At 38.2% G+C, this 21,945-nt stretch overlaps 1 pseudogene; it reads right to left on the reverse strand.

Annotated features, from left to right (window-relative positions):
• Positions 1 to 7,428: 7,428 nt before the first annotated feature.
• LOC100561302 (piwi-like protein 1) lies at positions 7,429 to 20,893 on the reverse strand (annotated as a pseudogene).
• Positions 20,894 to 21,945: the final 1,052 nt, after the last annotated feature.

The raw sequence follows: 21,945 nt of genomic DNA on the forward strand, positions 1-21,945 counted from the left end.
ATTTTCCTTCTGTTAAATGTAACCAGCAGGGGTTATGTAGAGAGTTCAGGACCCAATTCTGTAAGTAAATTATTGTAAACTTACCCCAGAAGTTATTCTGAGCTAGGCTTGAACAGATTAATGTACAGAGAGTATTTAGGTGTATTTACACTACAGAATTAATGCAGTTTGACACCACTTGAACTGCCATGGTTCAATGCAGGGAGCTGTAGTTTTAAAGGGTTTTTAGCCTTCTCTGCCAAAGAATGTGATTCCATAGCATTGAACCATGGCAATCAAAATGGTACCGAGCTTGCATTAATTCTACAGTGTAGATGCAACCTGAAGGTCCTTCCACACAGCCATAACCAAGAATATCAAGGCAGAAAATCCCACAATATCTGCTTTGAACTGGGTTATCTGCCATATATCCCAGTTCAGAGCATAAAATGTGGAATTTTATTCAGCTGTGTGGAAGGGGCCTGTGTCTCCAGATGCTCAAATCTCATTATGTACAATGGCATAATAAAATGGTGTCACTTTTATAAGATAGAAAAATCAAGGTTTGCTTTTGGGATTTTTTTTTTTGAGGGGTGGTGGTGGAATATTTTAAACCTGTAGGTGATTGAATCTATGAGTATAGACAAGCATAGGCAGTTTCCTATCTAGTACCAGCTGTTAGGAATTGTGGCAGTTGACACCTGGAGGGCCAAAGTTTGCCCATACCTACTATAGAATCTGTGGATATTGTCAATAAGTTACACAACTTTTCTTTAAATGATAAAAAGATCAGTGTCTCAGGATTAACCATGGTGTCATTGTAATTGGGGTGTGGTGGAGAGTGCTTAGACTATAGTATATAGGTTGTAGTAACCCTGTGTTAGTTTGATAAGGGATGAGGATATCATTAGTGTTAAAGGATTGTAGTGAGCGAGTTTCTACATATTTTATATGTTTGTTGTATATTATATTGTATTGTATTGCTTGCATTTATACTTCTTGATTCAAGTATTACGTACTTCTCAGTCCTGGAATATTTTGACTTTTCAATATTTGACAAGCTGGAGCACAAAAACAAAAAAAATGGTTATGTACGGAATATGATATCGTCAGATTTCTCACACATCAGATGTTGGATGTTTCAAACTTTCCAAGGTTAGTTTAAAAATGCATGCTTGAACATGGAATGAGTGCCAAAATATATCATGAACAAGAAACACTCTACTGAATTGTAGCAGATCACTAAGTAACTGTGCCACAACTTAAGGGAAATTTTACATCTCACTAGGTCAAACATTCTTGGTGATATAGCAAGAAGAGAAATCTCTTTGAGTAGTTTTTATTACTGCACTTTATAAACATTTTATTTAAAGCAAAATTTAGAAAACTGTAAATGTTTATTACAAACAAAACCATGGGAACAAACAGTTGAGGAAGTGTTCCTGCATGGTACAAATGGAGTTAATAAAGTTAATAAGTTAATAAATATGCTACCATTTTAGGACCCACCTACCTTCGTGACCGTATCTCCTACCATAAACCTTCACACATACGATGTCATAGGCATCACTGAAACCTGGTGGGATGACTCCCATCACTGGAATTTAACCATTGAGGGCTATAACCTCTTTCACAGAAATAGAACAAAGGGGAGAGGAGGGGGAGTAGCTTTATATGTCAAAAACAGTTACATTGCAGAAGAAATGCAAGACTGTAATCCGGGAAACCAGCTTGAAAGCATCTGGATAAGAATCAAGGGAACCGGGACTCAAAAAGATCTTGTCGTGGGTGTCTACTACAGACCTCCGAGTCAGGATGAAGGACTTGATGAAGCCTTCTGTCAACAGCTGACCAAACAGGCACAAAGAAGAGATATAGTAGTCATGGGCGATTTCAATTATCCCGATATCTGCTGGAAAACAAACTCAGCCAAGAGTACAAAGTCCAACAAATTCCTCACTTGCCTTGCAGATAATTTTATGGTCCAGAAGGTAGAAGAGGCAACAAGGGGATCAGCAACTCTTGATCTAATCTTAACAAATGTGGAAGACCTGATCAATACAGTTGAAGTGTTTCGATCCTTAGGGGCAAGTGACCATGTGCTCCTGCAGTTTGCAATACAAAGGAATGCTGAAACTAAGACAAGTCAAACACGTATTCTGGACTTTAAGGGAGCTGACTTCCAAAAAATGAAGGAATTACTGAGCGGCATTCCATGGACGCCGATATTAAAAAACAAGGGAGTTAAGGATGGATGGGAGTTTTTCAAAAGTGAAATACTCAAGGCGCAAATGCAAACAGTGCCAACAAAGAAGAAAAATAAGACAAGTGCAAAGAAGCCAGAATGGATGTCCAAAGAACTTCTAACTGAGCTAAAGCTCAAAAGTGACATGCACAAGAAGTGGAAAAGGGGAGAAATCACCAAAGAAGAATTCAAACGTATAGCCAACACCTGTAGGGAAAAGGTTCGCAAGGCTAAAGCGCAAAATGAGCTCAGGCTTGCCAGGGACATAAAAAACAACAAAAAAGGCTTTTTTGCTTACGTTGGTAGAAAAAGGAAGAAAAAGGAGGCGATAGGGCCATTGCAAGGAGAAGATGGGGTGATGGCGACAGGGGACAGGGAAAAGGCAGAACTACTTAATGCCTTCTTTGCCTCGGTCTTCTCACAAAAAGAAAGCCATCTTCAACCTCAGCAACATGGAATGGACGAAGGATTGGGGGAAATCCAACCCCAAATAGGGAAACAAGTTGTCCAGGAACACCTGGCCACTCTAAACGAATTCAAGTCCCCAGGGCCAGATCAGCTACATCCAAGAGTACTGAAGGAACTAGCGGAAGTTATTTCAGAACCACTGGCAACTATCTTCGAGAGTTCTTGGAGAACGGGAGAAGTCCCAGCAGATTGGAGGAGGGCGAATGTGGTCCCTATCTTCAAGAAGGGAAAAAAGAACGACCCAAACAATTACCGTCCGGTCAGCCTCACATCAATACCAGGCAAAATTCTGGAAAATATCATTAAGGAAGTGGTCTGCGAACACTTAGAAACAAATGCGGTCATTGCTAATAGTCAACACGGATTTACCAAAAACAAGTCATGCCAGACTAATCTGATCTCTTTTTTTGATAGAGTTACGAGTTGGGTCGATACAGGGAATGCTGTGGATGTAGCGTACCTGGATTTCAGTAAGGCCTTCGACAAAGTCCCCCACGACCTTCTGGCAAACAAACTAGTAAAATGTGGGCTAGACAAAACTACGGTTAGGTGGATCTGTAATTGGCTAAGCGAACGAACCCAAAGGGTGCTCACCAATGCGTCGTCTTCATCATGGAAAGAAGTGACAAGTGGAGTGCCGCAGGGCTCTGTCCTGGGCCCGGTTCTGTTCAACATCTTTATTAACGACTTAGACGAAGGGTTAGAAGGCACGATCATCAAGTTTGCAGACGACACAAAACTGGGAGGGATAGCTAACACTCCAGAAGACAGGAGCAGATTTCAAAACAATCTTGACAGACTAGAGAGATGGGCCAAAACTAACAAAATGAAGTTCAACAGGGACAAATGCAAGATACTTCACTTCGGCAGAAAAAATGGAAATCAAAGATACAGAATGGGGGACGCCTGGCTTGACAGCAATGTGTGCGAAAAAGACCTTGGAGTCCTTGTGGACAACAAGTTAAACATGAGCCAACAATGTGATGCGGCTGCTAAAAAAGCCAATGGGATTCTGGCCTGCATCAATAGGGGAATAGCGTCTAGATCCAGGGAAGTCATGCTCCCCCTCTATTCTGCCTTGGTCAGACCACACCTGGAATACTGTGTCCAATTCTGGGCACCACAGTTGAAGGGAGATGTTGACAAGCTGGAAAGCGTCCAGAGGAGGGCGACTAAAATGATTAAGGGTCTGGAGAACAAGCCCTATGAGGAGCGGCTTAAAGAGCTGGGCATGTTTAGCCTGCAGAAGAGAAGGCTGAGAGGAGACATGATAGCCATGTACAAATACGTGAAGGGAAGTCATAGGGAGGAGGGAGCAAGCTTGTTTTCTGCTGCCCTGCAGACTAGGACACGGAACAATGGCTTCAAACTACAGGAAAGGAGATTCCACCTGAACATCAGGAAGAACTTCCTCACTGTGAGAGCTGTTCGACAGTGGAACTCTCTCCCCCGGGCCGTGGTGGAGGCTCCTTCTTTGGAGGCTTTTAAGCAGAGGCTGGATGGCCATCTGTCGGGGGCGCTTTGAATGCGATTTCCTGCTTCTTAGCAGGGGGTTGGACTGGATGGCCCATGTGGTCTCTTCCAACTCTACTATTCTATGATTCTATGATTCTATGATCTCTTCGATCATCAGGGGAGGCCCTCCTGTCGCCACTGCCTGTATCCCAGACCCGCCTTGTGGGAACAAGGGAAAGGGCCTTTTCTGCTGTGGCCCCCCGTTTGTGGAACTCACTGCCCATCGAAATCAGGCAAGCCCCCACTCTTTTAGCCTTCAGGAAAGATTTAAAAATCTGGCTTTTCCGATGTGCTTTCGGAGAGTAACTATTACATACTTCTTTTGTTACTCCCCCCAACATCTATCCTCTAGATTGTTTTTCTATCTTATGTCCCTGTTCCCCGTGGTTGTATTCTTATCCTTTTCTCAGCCCAAGTTTTAACTAAGTGTCTCATGCGGCCCGCCCTGTTATATTGTTTTTTTGTTGTTGTTGTTTTATTTTGTGTTGCACATGATTATTTATTGTATTGTTTAATTGTATTATGATATGTTGTTTTTATATTTTGCTATATTGTACTGTTCTGGGCATGGCCCCATGTAAGCCGCCCCGAGTCCTCGTTGGGGAGATGGTGGTGGGGTATAAATAAAGTTTTATTATTATTATTATTATTATTATTGTTATTATTATTATTATTCATTCTTCTGGGAAACTTCCAGCAATGCAAATCAAAATGGACCAATAACAATGAGATATACAATCAAAGTAGAACAATCAGTAATGACATAATATAATATCAGTTAAACAACGGAGAGGAAATTTTGTGCTACCTTCATGAACCCACCATTTTTTTCTTCATTCAGACATTTTCAGGAACAAAACTTTTTATTCCTTGAAATTAGTATATCAAGCCCTTACTTACTTATCTGCAAAGGAAATGAAGCTGGTACATACTGTATTTTATACATATATATACACACACACACACACACACACATATTCTTCTGTAGAACAGGTAACACAGAGCCTAGAGAACTGAATTTTAAGAGATGTCTTCATCCTCCCTGTGCATCCCATTGTTCTTTATTGAGAAGTAATTTTGAAATGGCAGGAGAGTATAAATTCTCCCTTCTGCATTATGATCCTGCTTGCATTGAAAGAATTAATGAAATCTGTGTGCAAAATGCTAAACCTATAGCCTCATTGCTTCATCTCTTTATTTTTAAAACAAATTCTTAATTGTAAGCACTGTGTCTAGTCCACATTATGGGTGAACAGATCAATCCATTCTTTACCTAACTCAGTTTCTAGAAATCCAGGGGGGAAAGCCCTTATTTTTGATTCTTTGCAATTTCCAAAAACCAGCCTATATTCTTTCCTTATTATGTGCTTCTTTGCACACGTTTTTTGTAATGCAGGCATGCATTATCTGTTTTTTTTTCTATTGAACATTGAAATGATGTCACCTTTAACATTCCTATAGGCCTTCCTTATATTATTCATACACACTCACTATGATTTAGTCGGAATGTTCAACATTCCAGGAAATATTTATGGGGTTCAGAGGCTAAACCATGTATCTCATATGCTAAAGTTAAATTACCCATATTGCAAGATGGTGTAATCTTCCTAGTCTTTGAGGCTACTATAATACATATTTAATAATACAAACTAAATATTGGCAGGCTGGAATATTAAATCCTGGAATTATCTGAAATAGAAGCAGCTATGGAAGCTGTGCTTCAGAGTTAGGCAGGCAGCTCTGGGTTCAATGTATCTTTTTCACCCTTCACAGTATAATCCTCCAGTGACAGCTACTAGACAGGCATGGAAATCACTTTTATATCTACTAGTTTCAGATCCATTTGCACATAATCAACTCGCTATTGGGGGTAATCCCTATATTCTCATAAAATTGTGATGTGGAAAAGCTGGGTGCATAAAGTTAGTTAACAGCTATGAATTACAGATAGTGGTTGGAATTCATGATAGCAGCTATGAATGCATAACCCTGAGTTACACATTCATAACTGATTTATATTTATGATCCCTACATATTCAATTGGGTAGGTGTTATGAAGAGATTGTGAACATTCTTCAATTTTGATTTATTAGGCAGCAGCTGCTGCAAATGATTGAGGTCTATTCTCCTGTCGAACAGAGCACAACAGATTGACCTTACTACCATCAGAAATGTTCCCTGTGAAGAGGAATTAAAACAGGCAACCGGCTTCTGACTGTGACACCAAAGATCTTAGCAGAGAATGGGTCAGGATATCAGATCTACATTTCAATCAATAGAAAAATAGGCTGGGGCTGATAAGACTGGATTGAGGATGTCGGCTAGGATACACTGTTTAGCAGTTTATCTAAGGTAGCTAAGTGGCTGATTTGCAATACTGGCCATATCTTTAAAGCCTTTGATAAGCTGCAGAAAGAATACCAGCTGTCTTATTGTATTACATAGCCATATTAAAACAGTTTCAGCATATAATAATATGATCAGTGTTGCATGTTGCATAACTAAATATAAAATAATATTGTAGAATAAAAATTACCATCACAATTTTTAAAATTTCAGTCCACATATGATAAAGTGGACCTAGGTCTACAGAACTGTATAAAGTTATTTTTTACATTAGTCTCAGAGTGTGACATTATTTTTTATTTAGTTTGCCAAAGTGAAATATGGCACTGCAACACAACTCCCTTATCCACAGACTCGATGTCCAGTTTCACTTACAATTATTATTATTATTATTATTATTATTATTATTATTATTATTATTATTATTAATGTATTTATGTATTTATACCCTGCATTTCTCACCATGGGGACTCAAGACAGCTAGCAATCCACACTAGACAAGTTTTAAAAGTGAAATACAAAAATTAAACAAATAGTAACAGTATGGTAAAAACAAAATTAAAATACAGAGAATACACTAAAATGGCCTTTAAAACTAATATCTCCCAGTGTGGGCTTCATCCCTCTCCTTTGCCAGCATTTCTTTCCCCTGTGAATAAACAAACTTAGAGAGGGGTGGCCCTCCAAGGTCCCTGGCTCTGGCCCAATATGGGACTGAGGCACGCTCATGTGGCTGCTGGACACTGAAGCAAAGGATTGAATTGGGTCTGCTTCCAAAGGCCTGTCTTGCTTCCAGGAGCCCTGATGATTTTGTGATACCATTTGCTCATGGTTTCTTGCCTCACAATGGCACCAGGCTTCAGTTGGGCAGTGGTTCACTTGACCAACAAGACCCAAAGCGATTCACATGGCCACTTGCAATACATGTAATACAGCTCATAAGTCAGCTGCTGCATGTGGTCCGGCTTCAGGATGTTGTTGTTGTAAATCACATTGTAATGTGTGGACACAATGATCCCACATCTCACCGACTGACTGACAATGAAGAAGTCATACCATTCTGGTTGGGTCACCTCCACATTGACCACAGTGTCAGGCAGTGGATTCTGGTGTTGTCCATCAATTCATGCAAAAAATCAGTTATTCGGGCACTTCTTCAACACAATCACAGTCAGTTTGGGGTTATAGTCCTTGCCTATGGCTTTCAGGCACTCCAGAAACTGAGGTACTTCTCAGCTGACCAGAGTCTTCAGCTGACCATCTCCCACTTCATTTAAAGGTAAAGTTGTGTGTACACTAAGTCCTCAGGACAGCCTGGAAGCACACTTTGAGCCCATCCACTACTTCCTGCCTTCTGTCCTGGAGGACACAGCATGAATACTAGCGTGTCAATCCCTGATTTAATTTGGCAATAAATCCTCCAATTGACTGCTAGCTGGCTATCTTGTCATGATAGCACAACCGTGAGTTGCTTCATGGAAATCTTGATGATCCAGAGTTCTTCGCCCATCTTGCAGTTCATCTGCAGAGCAATCTTCATAATGATGGACATCATAGTTTGGGGCTTGCCCAAAGTTCAGATGAGGCTGGCAGTGGGGCAGTCGCTGCAGAGGAACTTCTTGATTGAGTGGTACTTGTCCTTGCGGCTGCTGGACAGGAGGCAGACCGCCATTTATGAATCAGATGCAACTGTTTGCTTCAAGGCTCTATGGTAGTCCTCTGTCCTGTCTTCCACTTTAACCAGAGTCGCTTCCTTCATGTGAATGCCCATGACAGGGGTGACTTTGCACAGGTTGTGGAGCAGCACATTTGCCACATCATAGTTCCAGCAGAGGAAGATCAGGAGCCAGTTGTCCAGGGGCCTCTCGCTCACCAGGAGGGTGCCCTTCATCTCTCTGGACCAGCTAGCCCCTTGCGAATTGTAGTTGAACACTTTTCCTCCTTGTTGGATTCTTCTGGACTGAATTAGTCTCCCTGAGAAGGACAGTAAATGGGAGTTGAAGCTCAATCCCCAGTTATGCAGTTCTTGCTGAACATTGTCATTCTTGAAATCTACCAGCTTCCCAATTTCACACATGCCTTGTTCTGGTGCAAGCCTGGTGTGAATAGCTAGGTTTTCATGACAGAAAAGTCACTTCACATTTTAACCCTGTCAGGAAGCAGAGCTCCAGGGCCTCTCTTCCTCTTTGGCTGGCTGAGCAGCAGCGGCTGGTTCCGGTCCCTGACTTCCTGGCTGTATTGCAGTTTGTAATAGTCCACAAAGCTGATTTCTGCTCCATCAGCCTTCCTGAATCTATCTTTAGGACTAGAATCCCAACCAATGTCATCTACCCAATATTTTCTGCTGTTATACCTTGGAAAGGAATTCCCTCCTACATGTATTTGTGGGCCTTTCTAGGTCCTCCAGTTGTATTCTAAGTTATGCTTCCAGCCCAAGTACAATCAAATATAGAGTTCTATGGTTTCAGGTATCCACAGCGGTCTTGAAATGTATCTCCAGTAGATATGGAGGTCACTTGTACTTAAAGCTATAACTGCTTTTGCAAATTTTGCTCCAAAAGACTAGCTGCAACTGTCCCCCCAGGATTTATTCAATTGGTATAAAAGGCAGCAACTCAACATATTATAGTGTGTTGGAGATCAATTTATTTTCAACTATTAGAAGATTGGTGTGGGCAACTGAAAGTCAATCTTGTACATCCTTTTTACTTATGTCAAATTACCTCTTTTTGGATAGAAGTCAAGAAAATAATTGAAACATCACTTTGTTACCTGAGAATGGCACATGTTTTATTGGGTCATGTACCAGATTCCTTGGGTTTGAACAATGGATGGAGGGAATGATTGCCAGACATTAATGCATTCACATCTAAATTCATATACTTTTACATATTTGGAAATCTAAGAACATCCTCAATATTCATATACAGGTTTAAGATCCACAGATATTGGATACCCAGGGGAAAAATAATATTGAATTAAAAGTTATAACAGAAGAAGATATTTCAAACAATTTGACAAAATACTCTCCATATCATTTTACACACACACACACATAAACAAACCTGTTTACTTCTTTTCATCTTTTCCACTTTCTCTTCTATTCTATTTTTCAGTTAGTATAGTGTCCCTTAGGAGTATTCACTCTCCCCTTTGACTCCACATTTTATTGAGTTACAATTTAAAATGAAATGGATTTAATTGCCATTGTTCATGCTTGATACTCAACACTCTGGAGGTACAATGTATGTTTCTTATCACATCAAAGTTAAATACACAAAAATAAATTGGCATTTGTTGGTAGCACATGAGTTATAGCCTCAAACAGGAAAAATGGTGCAGCTGTTCATAGGATGAAACCATTAGTTTTACAAGTAGATTTTAGAGCTCAGCAAAAAATTGGTTAATGTATGACAATCCTAATGACTTTGTTTCTTTCTCACTGAGTGCAGGAAGAAGACAATTAAACTCTGATTTTGAGCAAGAAAGGGTGCAATTTTCTTTTCATGAATCTCTCCTTTGAAAATTTCCATTCTTGATAGTGTGTCTCTCCGCTTTGGGTTGCACTAACCCTCAAGTTGACGGTAAATTATGCATTTCTCCAAGGCTGCTATTAATTAATTGCTAATTTCCTTGAATATGTCTGTCATCTTACATAAGGCTCTGCTCCACAGCTGTTTATTCAAGACGTAATTATTCATTCAAGCAAGTATGCCAAAGTAGCCTTCAAAGCTACCTGTATACATAATTTGCTACTCAGACCAGCAACATGCACTTTGGCACATAGGACTTATTCTACTTGAAAGGCATAGAATGCAACAGAAGGGAGTCAGTAGAGATAAGAAAACATCATAACACTAGGAACAGTACACCTGTTCCAGGCATAAAATGGAGTATCTATGGGCATGCCAGCAGTGATGTGCACTTTAGACATAACATGATTGGAATTATGAATCAGGTAGATGTTCATTGGGTTCATCCTTTGGTGCATAAATATTCATATTACACTTTATAAGACTACCAATAGAACAGCTTGCCTTGGAAATTTCTACATTAATGAAACATGCAATGTGTTCTTTAAGTGAATAGAATTTTCACAGAACCATACATATTCTGATAAAATGGCTACTATGGAAAGGTCAGTATTATATTTGATTTATTTACAGATAAGAACCTTCCAATATTTATGAATTTCTTCAGGAATTTCATGAAAATAATTCAGAATGTTAAAAATCAGCTGTAAGAGAAACTAACAAATTTACACTTCCAAGGCTAATGTGTTAGTTCTCCGTATCAGTTATAGTTGCACCTACTTACCAATGTAGATGGTTGAAATTTTCATTTTGTTCATTTTCAATAAGAATTTACCAGAGGTTTCAAATTCCTTTATTAATTCAAAGAAAAAAACTTGAGGTCAAAAAAGGAGAAAAGTCAAATTAAGGGATTTATCCAGTTGTAAACGTGTGTACAATCAAATGTGCCTTCATAATTAGAAACGATTTATACTAAAACAAACAATTTAAAAAATATACAAAAATGTGCATTAAAATATATACACATTTCCACGCAGAAGAGTAAAGATCCAATATAGGACATGGCCAAGATTGTCCAGATCGCTAATTTGATCACATCGAAATACAATAAAAATGTTGCTGAGTCAGACTGAAGGTTCATTTAGTACTGTATCCTATTTCCAACAGGGCAGTTGGTCACTTCTGTTAAGTCCACAAAGTTTGGAGACAGTGCCACACTGCCTTTAAAGACATTAATTTAATGTGTCACAACAGTTTAAAAAAATGTGCAATATGTGCACATGCTTTCAAGTCATCTGCTAACCTATGGCAACTCCATATTGCAACCTGATATTTTTTAGTTATTGGAACATTCTGGAAAAGTCCAGAAGCTTTTCTTAAACAAAGAATACTTAGAGATGGATCATAAATTATTTTCTGTGGCTTTGGCATAAAATTGCACACTTTAAGCAGCTGAGGTGAAGGCATTTCTGGCTGTAGGGGATGTAGAAGTAACAATAGAAATCTCTCCTCCGCAAACATAATTGACACCCTGTTTTCAAAAGTTTATGCTACAAACATTTTTTTCCCTCAGTGAGCCCTACAGGTACTACAAGATCCTTTTTCATAAACTAACATGAGTAATTCTGATGAAAATTCAAATTTTCTCTGCTTTTGGGGTAGAATGTTTGTAGTGTGAGGCCCTGAAGCATGGCCACACAAAATAATATAGAGTCGAAGCATCTCCTTGGTATTGCCTCTATTCCCTCCATGAAAGATAAGAAATGTATGATTTCTATTAATGTCCCAACCTTTATCGATAAATCTTATAATATTGGTGTTGAGGCTATTTTTGTGCAAAAATATTATTAAAAGGTGAGACTAATTGGTTCCAGATGCTGGCTGCACAAAACTTTTAAAAGACAGAATAGATTTGCAACTATATCACTTAGGACCAGTCAATAAAGTTCTTAATTCCAGTACAGTTGGCATTTTTAAAGAGACACCAAATGCCTGGATAAGAAATCAATCAGACTATCACAAGTAACCTAACCAACTACAACATATGTTCTAGGATATAAGTGACAGACCCGGTTTTGAACTCGAAATGTGCCTAAATGTATATTTATATGTGTATTTATGAATGTTTTAATGTAATCAAATTTTTAAATTGAATTGAAATGTTATTGTAATTGTTTATATATGTGTTTTATATTGTAAGCTGCCCTGAGTCCCCTTATTGGATGAGAAGGGCGGGGTAGAAATGCTGTAATAATAATAATAATAATAACTAAAGTACAAAAGAACAGATACAACAGAATGCAATAGAATTTGGTAGAATACAATGGAAGAGAATATAGGATGGTATAGAAACATATGCTTCTGTACTTTAAAAGCCTGACATATTGGATATCAGCTATTCAAAAAATAAAACCTTGTTCCTGATCTGTGCCATCCTTCAAAAATACAACATCAAATACTTTCCTTCTACTAGTGAACAAAAAAGTACCACTTCTCTCTGACAGAAAGGACATTTATCTGTGGCAGTTGTCTCACTTAAAAATCTGCTCTCAATCATCTTAATAGCTTTCAAGAAATTGATTTGCCAATAGTTGATATACCTTCCCTGATATAGCCAGCTCAAACCCAACTGAGATAACAAGCTAATTTCTTTAAAAAATATGTTAGGGCAAACTCGGGGTGAGGTGAGGGGAGGAAAGTTTCAGAATTCATCCGTACCAGAGTAGTGTCATTTTCATCAAGTTTCTATAAGACAGCATTTATTGAAATATTTGTAGCTTTACCCACTATAATCTCCATTCTCATTTCTTAGATTTCTACTCTGGGATAATGATCTTAAGAGTATAGCTTCATATAGCAACCTGATATTTTTGAGTTATTGGAACATTTAAGATGGTTCCCACTTTTGGTGACTCATCAGAGTGTTCTTGGCAACATGGGATGTTTGCCATTGCCTTCTTGAGACAATTGAGAGTCTCAATTGTTCAAGGTCACCTACTGGGCTTTCACAAGTGAACAGAGATTCTAACTGTGGTTTTCCAAAATCCCAGGATGCAGCTACACTGTAGAATTAATGCAGTTTGACACTACTATAATTGCCATGACTCAGTGCTTTGGAATCCTGGGATTCGTAGCTTGGTGAAGTACCAACACTCTTTGGTAAAGAAGGCTAAAGATATTGTAAAACTACAACTTTCATAATTCCATAATACTGAGCCATGACAGTTAAGGTGATGTGAAACTTTATTAATACTACAATGTATCATCTTCACCACAGGCTGTCACTAGTGGCTGAGTATGATTGTCTTCCAAGAGTAGAGTGTTGGTGGGTGGACTCAAAAATGACTATAGGGAGCTATTCTGGATCCGCATGATCTTTTATAGATCCTTTCTACACTGCCATATAATCCAAATGATCAAATCAGATATTCCACATTATCTGCTTTGGACTGGATTACATGAGTCTACACTGCCACAGAATCCAGTTCAAAGCTGATAATCTGGATTTTATATGGTAGTGTAGAAGGGGCTATAGTGAGGAGATACATTTCCAGATGGAAGGTGGTTCTGACAAGGATGTGCTTGGCACGGTTCTCCATTTTGCCCTCTATTTGTACCTCTTCAAATCCACAGCACTGTTGGTAACAGCTGACCTCCAGTTAGAATGCTCGAGGGCCAGGGCTTTCCCATTTTCTGTGTTTACTCCACATTTTTAAGGTTAGCTTTAAGCCCATCTTTAACTCTCTTTCTCTGTCCACCAACATTCCACTTTCCATTCTTGAGCTCACAGCAGAGTGGGAGACAGCAATTAGGCATTCAGACAATGCGGCCAGCCCAGCGAAGTTGATGGTGGAAAATCATCACTTTAATGCTAGTGGTCTTTGCTTCATCCAGAACACTGACATTTGTTCACCTATCTTCCCAAGAGATTTGCAGGATTTTTTTTTAAGGTAACGCTAATTGAATCCTTCCAGAAGTTGAGAGTGTCATTTGTAGACGGTTCATGTTTCACAGGCATACAGCAGAGTTAGGAAGACAATAGCTTCATAAGCAAGCATCTTGGTATCCCTGTAAATATCTTGATCCTCAAACACTCTTTGCTATATTTAAAAAAAATGCTGCACAGTGTTGTATTTCAGCATCAATGTTGACTTTTGTGGAGAGGTGGCTGCCTATATGGTGGAAATGGTCAACGTTTTCTGACGTTACACTATTAAGTTTTATTTCTGACATTGCAGACAGATTTTTGCATGCTTCTGCAAAGATGTTTAAAGTGGCATCTAAGTCTTCTTCTGAATGAGCACAACTATATTGTTATCTGCATATTGGAGTTCTATAACAGAAGTAACTGTGACCTTAGTTTTGACTTTCAGCCTGCTGAGGTTTAATAACTTGCCATCTGTCCAATAGGTGGAGCTGAGATTAAAAAGTTTCCATAGTCTGCTCTTTCTCCCTTTTTGAAAAGGGTGATGATAGTGGCATCCGCACTTTTTCAATGTGCTTGTGGAGTTATTGTATCATCTCAGGTCCATCCTCTTTAAAGATTTCAGTACAAATTCCATCCGGTCCACAAGGTTTGTTATTTTTTAATTGGATGTTGACTTTGCTGACTTTCTCCAACCTAGGCAGTATTCCAAGCTCATCACTGGTTTGTTGTTGCAGGATTTGCGAGAAAAACTCTTTGGCTACATTAGAACTTCAGTTAAGGAGGTTCTAGTACTGCTCTTTCCAACATAGTGCAATGGATCTTTTGTCCTTTCGAAGTTGGCTTCCATCTGCACCCTAGACTGACACTCAAACCATTACACAATGTTGGCTCTTATGTGTACATGTGACATTATATATGGCACAATTGTTCTTTCAGAAGTTCACTCAGGGTTTCTTAAGGGTTAAAGCTACTCATGTCATATCTCTCTGTCTAGCTATTCATTTGTTAGACCTAGTGGATTTGTCTTAAAGCACTTTCATTACTATCAAAGCTGTGTTGTGAATCAGACTGATTTCCTCTTGGAAAAGGATGGGTATGTACAGTTACTGAGTTTTCTACCTCAAGGCTAGATAATCTAACATAATAGCAGTGTGTCAGCTTTCAGCACTAGGTTTTCTGTATTCAAAGAAAATGTTACAGTGGGGGAGAACAAAGATATCTAAGGTTTGGGGTACTTTTATTGGAGTGGAGCTACTAGAAAGAAGGCTATAGTAGAAGAAACTAGCTAGTGCTAAAACACAATTCCTTCTGAAGCCCTTACAAATTGATATGAAAATAGAAGAGGTGGAAGAGGTGAGCAAAAGACAGCTATTCAAAATTGACCTCTCTCTTATAGTTTCAGTCTTTAGAGGAGGAGATTTGTAACACAAGAGGGAAGTCAAAGGAATATGTGATGGTAGTGAATTTTATTCTTTCCATGGCTAGCATTGAATGTAAACATGTATGGGATAGAAACTGGAGTTGGCCATGGTTTTACTATGTAGAATAAAAAGTTTGGTGGCTACTGGCTACTTCTTAGAAATGGATCCAGAAACTTAGATTTGGGCTAAAATTAAACTTAGTCTGGCACAGATTAATCTCCCCACTGATATTGGATCCATCAACTGTTCTCTATTTGTGTATCTTAGTTTATCCATATTATGAAATGATTCATATCACATTTTGAACTGATCTACATTTGGGGCCGTGAACAAACTTGAAGCTATTCTTCCTCTTCCTTTGTCTCATTTTTCCCTCTTCCTCTTTTTCCCCTTTCTCCTCCTTTTCTTTTTCTTCTTCCTATCCCTCTTGCTTTCCAGAGCAGTTTTGGCATTATGACTCTTAGTGCAAGCAACTGCACTGGAAGGAATCCCATTATCCAATAGATCTGAACTGATCCAACTATCTGAAGCAATTTGCCCAGTGCTGCCCTGAGCTTATGTCTGCAGAAATTAGCAGCTGAGGTTTTTTATGGCATGGATACGAACATTGTCAACTGCTAATTCATTGGGTCAAGTTGATTTTCAAAATCAAAACAATCAAAATCTTGCACCCTTTATCTGAAGCTAAACGTCTTATCTTCTAAATCTCAAGAATAAAAAAAAAGTCTGTCCCACTGGCAAAGACCCATTTCCTCTGTGGTAACTGAAATCTATGGTAGCCTTCTGTCTCACTCTGGAACTGTAAACTGATAACTCTGTAGAAAATTTTCACTTGAAATCCAAGTCTTAATTAAACAAATGTTGTGATGTTTGCCTGCCTCCATTTCTGCCAATGTTATTATTTTTTCATTTGATTGACTTCCAGTCTATGTGTTTCGGTTGTACTACAAAATTCTCTATTGACCAAGAAAATTTACAAAAGGGGAAAAATAAGGACATGGCTGCTAAGAGATCATTGGGAAGTGCCCTGGTATAATGTGTGTATGTGTTTTCAATTTCATCAAGATTTAAAAGTATATTTTCATAAGACAGAAGCAAAAGAATGTGGGGGGAAATCACTTAAGACATAATTTTAAATTACATCTTGGAAAAACAAGAGTTATCTGTTTGAGTAGATTTGTATAACATTGTCTTAATATTCTAATATTCTACAATGGGTCTTATGTGGGGCAGTTGAAAACCTGGGGTGCAGCATCAGATACAGAACTGTAAGATCTCATAACAGAGCCATGCAAGTCTCAGGTTCCTATGAGTTGCTCTCCCAAACATATATATGTCTCCTGCACCATCTTCTGACTTCTGTGTGAAAACTCTTAAAATTCCATAACAGAATTCTGTTTATCTCTCATATTCCAATAAACATCACAAGGCCTGGACTAAGACTTGCCACAAATTCTTCTTCCCACTGATATCAAATACATCAACTGTCCATAATTTATGTTGCTCAGTCCAGATACCTTCTGTTTTGTAGAATTCCTCTGGGATCCAGCTTCTACAGGTGTAGTTCACCTGATTTTTCATTACACTACGTATCACAATTTTCATTTCTGGGTTATAAATGCATTGGTTCTGTCATAAAAAAACATGGAAAAGGTTTCTTAAATGGCAAAAACTTTGTTTTTGTGGGACATCTTGCAGCACATTTTCCTATAGTTTTTCAATGAATATCTCATAGAGCCTCAACCAATTCAACATAGTTTGTGGCATCCACAATAACAATGTTTCTGGAGTATAACAACTACTTTCAAAGTAAGCACCACGCAATTAAACAGGAAATAACACATTCTAACCAGGAACAGAAAATTTCAATTTTTGTTACATAGTGTTATACACAGACACATATATGCACACATACGAGGGGTCTTCCAAAAGTTTCCACACTTTTATATTTATTATTTATATTGAAAATTGTGAAAACAGGTGGAGGAGTAATTGGTCATGTCTGATAGTGTCATGTGACTACTCTGTCTGGCAAGCTGTCTGACCTTGCAGTTTAGTATAATTGTCACACTGTGGTGAAGATTGCTGCAAAATGTATATGTTGCACCAAAGAGGAATTGCATCTGTCATATACTTTTTGTAAACAGAAGGTATGCTGGGAGCACAAATTCATCTCCGCATGTGCACTCAGTATAGAGATAAAGTACAGTTGTCTATGAATGGACTGAAATATTCAAAAATGACCATACTAGTGTGATGGATCCAGAGCACTCCAGACATCCAGCTACAGCCATGGTCACGAGGAATGAAGAAAGAACTGGAAAGGATCCACAAGAACAGAAGAATAAGAGTCAAAGAGGTTGCAGGAAGGCTGAATATGATTATTGGATCTGCCTATGCCCTCATTCATGACAGCATTAAAGTGTGTGGCAGATGGGTACCAAAGCATCTGACAGAGGAGCGTAAGTGCAAGCACTTAGGTGTTAGTTTCTAACACTTGGCCTGTTAACATGAAGAAGGTGGAAGCAGTGGTGCATCAGTGGCTACATGCTCAACCAAAAATATTTTTGCTGATGGCATTAAAAGGTTAGATCAGTACTGGAAAAAATACATCACAAAAGAAGGTGAATATGTAGAAAATTTGTTTTTTTTAATTCTTAATCATTTTAAAGTGTAGAAACTTTTTAAAGACTCCTCATGCACATGGGTTTGTGTGTATAAATATGATCACACACATAATTTTTAAAGTTTCACGCATGATAATCCTCGTATGCTCTTCTGCTTCTCTTTTTATCATTTATCTTTCTTTTGGCAGACCTAGTGACATGCATGTCTAAATGATCTTTCACTGATCAAACATTACTGAAAATACTTCACAACATTTATTTGTATCATCAAACATCAACACTGAAGAAATCAAGTGATGTATCTCATCACTTTTGTAAACCAGTCCTACCTCTTTTTCATCCCAGTTTTACCGTGTGCGATTCTTTGATATCTTGAATGCCATTAAAAGCTAGAGGATTACCTCCAACTTATGAATGAAACAGTACTTTTCTTTGAACTAAGAAGACAACTTATTAGCTGAACCCAGTTTAAAGGAAAAAATGAATGACTCTAAGAAGACAACCATATGTGCTTCAGTTGAGAACTACTAATGATTGTTTACACATATTAAGAGAGGGATCAAAAGGAGACAGCATCATTGAAGGACAACAGAAGAAACTCATCAAGGGACTTGAAATCATAGATCATGAAAACATGTTCTTGTCAAAAAAAATCACAAGAGAAATCTGAAGAAAGATACTAAAAATTTAAAAAATGCATTCTGATAAAAACATGGTATTGTCTTTCAGAAGAGGAGTGAAGAAGAGAAGAAAAAGGAAACAAGTGGTTTATACCATGCAAGAAAATAACATAAGGCAAATTTTATAGAAGAAAACAATGACTTATATCAAGCAAGAAACTCAAAGATTGCAACACACAAAATTAGAATTCATGCCTTTGTTCCAATGTAATCACAATTATTTGGGTGCAATTACTGACATGGTGGGAGTGTAGTTAATACAAAATCAAGCAATTAAATGAGGAAAGGGAGCTTAAACAATTCTGTGGTACTTCATTTTATTATTAGAAAGATGAAATCATGCTACATTAGAGAAAGACATGCCATCGTAATAGTTTCTACAGAATTTCTCCAAACTACCAGTCAACTCAATCATCATACTATCCACTTTCCAGTCCCCGATGTTCTGAGAACAAGCAGGAATAGCTGTTGTAGGGATAGCAGCCAATCACAGTGCAGCTAAGGCCAGAACTGGGAAAGGTTGCATTATTATTACAGCTCTCAGTCCAGTAATCACTTTATTGGGAATTTTGGAAATTAGAACCCCCAAAATCGACTTTTTCCATGTTCTGAGCTAAGCTGAATGGTAATGAAAGCCTGAAATGACCATCATCTCTATTAGTGTTTGCAGAGAAAGTGTGCCTGTCTCACAATTAGGAAAATGGCAGTTACTTATGCATAAACGTTTTTTAAACTCCATTACAATATATTCAACATGATTGTCATGTACAGTCCCTATCATTTCCAATTGGAGTGGTCAATGTTTTTTTTTTAAGTAATAATATAGATCCAAACTCACACCCAATCTTTGCATTTGGACACCCAGTGGAAACAGATGGACACATAATATTTAATCAGTCAACAAGAACTCATATTCAGATTAGAAGCTACTTAAATTATCACAAGTGGACTGAAATTTTAATGAAACTGATTAAAACATCATAGCATAGAAATGCATCACATAATAATTATTTGGATGTGTTCAAACCACCAATCCCTTAGGGAAAAAAACCCTTCTTCAAAAAAATCTCTCTGACTGTATACTGTGATGTGCAAAAGCAATCTGTAATAAACTCACAAACTAGGAAATACTTAAAGAAAGTGACAAACCCCAAAAGTTTAAACCTGCCTGAAATGCATACCATTTCCTCTAAAATTCTACTATTTAATGCCATATCTAGCTATCTGTGAGGGATAAGATGGAGTGCAAGAAGTAGAAAGACCTGTCCTCCAAACAATTTTAGAGTTATAATTTTTTGCTAATTCTGTTCTCTAAGAAAGTAATCAGTAATTTTAACAATATTCTTTATGTTGATATCAAGTTTTTGAATGCTGCACAGTTTTTGAAGACTGCAATTTAAGACTTATTTGTATGTGGACCTTTTGTGCATAAAACAGCATTGTCAGTGAAGAAAATTTTCCATTGTATAGCCTTTGCTTCAGCAAAAAAAAATGTCAGGATGGAGAGAAAGAAGAGCTAAAACTCCTTAAGAGAAAAAAGCAGATTGAACATCACTTATCTGGAATTCCAAAATATTCCAAAATTGTCCACATAGGTGACTGTGATAGTGACATCTTTGCTGTCTGAGTCAATGTACACAAACTCATTAAAATATTACATAAAAGTGAATAGTATGTATTTCAGATTATGTGAATAGTATGTATTTCAGATTATAAGATGTAAATGGAGCATAAATTATTTTCATTTTCAGATGTGTCCCTGAGTGGGCTCAGTGCCCGGCTGTAGGCCCTGCCTGCTGTACCTACAAGCATCGAGCACTTGGTGCTTGACTGTAGGTCCTGGACCTATGAGCATTGAGTGCTCAGTGCTCGACTGCAGGCCCGGCTTGCAGGGCCTACAGTCGAGCACCGAGCACTTGATGCCCATAGGCCCAGGACCTACAGCCAAGTGCTTGATGCTCGTAGGACCTGGCTGGCAGGGCCTAAAGGCCCTGTTAGGCCCTGCTGCATTGCTGCCCAAGGTCTAAAAATCTTCACTCGTATAAGAGCCCATTTTTGGAAGTGGTGGCTGGAAATGAGGCCATACGAATGGGACAAACAGAAACGGGTAGCAATTCCATACAAATGCATGAGACGAGTACATATGTGCATGGTTTCAGAACACTTGTGTTTTAGAAACCATTTTTCTAAGTTTCAAAAATAATGTAAAGGATTCTTCTCTCTTTTTTAATATATGAACTCTAGAGCTCATAAAAAAAGATATTGTCCTTAAAATATCCTGGTAGAAAAACAAAACAGGGCATCTTCATTGAAATAAGGTTTAGAAGAAAAAGACATTGGCTAACTCAAAGCTTGAAAATTTACCTATTTGAATTGCAATCCCCAGCATCCTTCCTGTTGGCTGGAATTGTACATGAAACAGTAGTGCAAAACTTTTTCAAACTTTGAAATAAATCAAAGTTGGTATTACTCATAGGCTGCTCCTTAGAACTTACAGAAATTGGGAAGGTTCCAAAATTTTAGTAAATAAAATAAGGCACAAATTGATTTTTTTTCAGTAGTAAATTCAAATTACAGGTACAGAAATGAGTGGCAGAGGGAATGAAGAAACAGCAGAATTCTTAAATTACAGAACAGCCATTCTCCCCCCTATAAAACAAAAGAAGTACATATCAACCAAAGACTATAGCATCGAGTGTGGATGATTTAAACATTCGGTACTTGGTGGAATTTGCCAACTCATCATGAAAATCAATATGAGACACAAACTGAGGATCATTCAGGTTCATTTACCACTGAAGGGCCATTGAAAGCGGAAGCAAAAGAACAGTCTGAAAACCAAGACAGCTGGTAAATGATAAATAACCAGCTCTACCATCATCATGGGGAAAATATAACAGCATGGAGGACATGAAGAAACAAGGCAAAGAAGAAAAGGAGGGGGGATGTTCGCCGTCAACTGTTGGAGGAGAAAAAGTAGGATTTGTAACCAGACATACTTTCAAAGATGGGACAAATAAAATAAAATAAAATTTGGGGTCATATGCCAAAGTCCTGTTGGAACACAATGCTGACATAAAAATAGTTTTGCAAGTGGTTGTGCTTACTCAGTGATTGCTTAAATGTGATCCCTTGTGTCGCCAAATGTTCTCCAAGCACCTATAAAGCCTTGTCTGATACTATTAACTTGACTGGTGACGGGA

The sequence above is a fragment of the Anolis carolinensis genome, chromosome 4 (genome assembly GCF_035594765.1).
Source record: "Anolis carolinensis isolate JA03-04 chromosome 4, rAnoCar3.1.pri, whole genome shotgun sequence".
In the NCBI taxonomy this organism is placed as follows: Eukaryota; Metazoa; Chordata; class Lepidosauria; order Squamata; family Dactyloidae; genus Anolis; species Anolis carolinensis.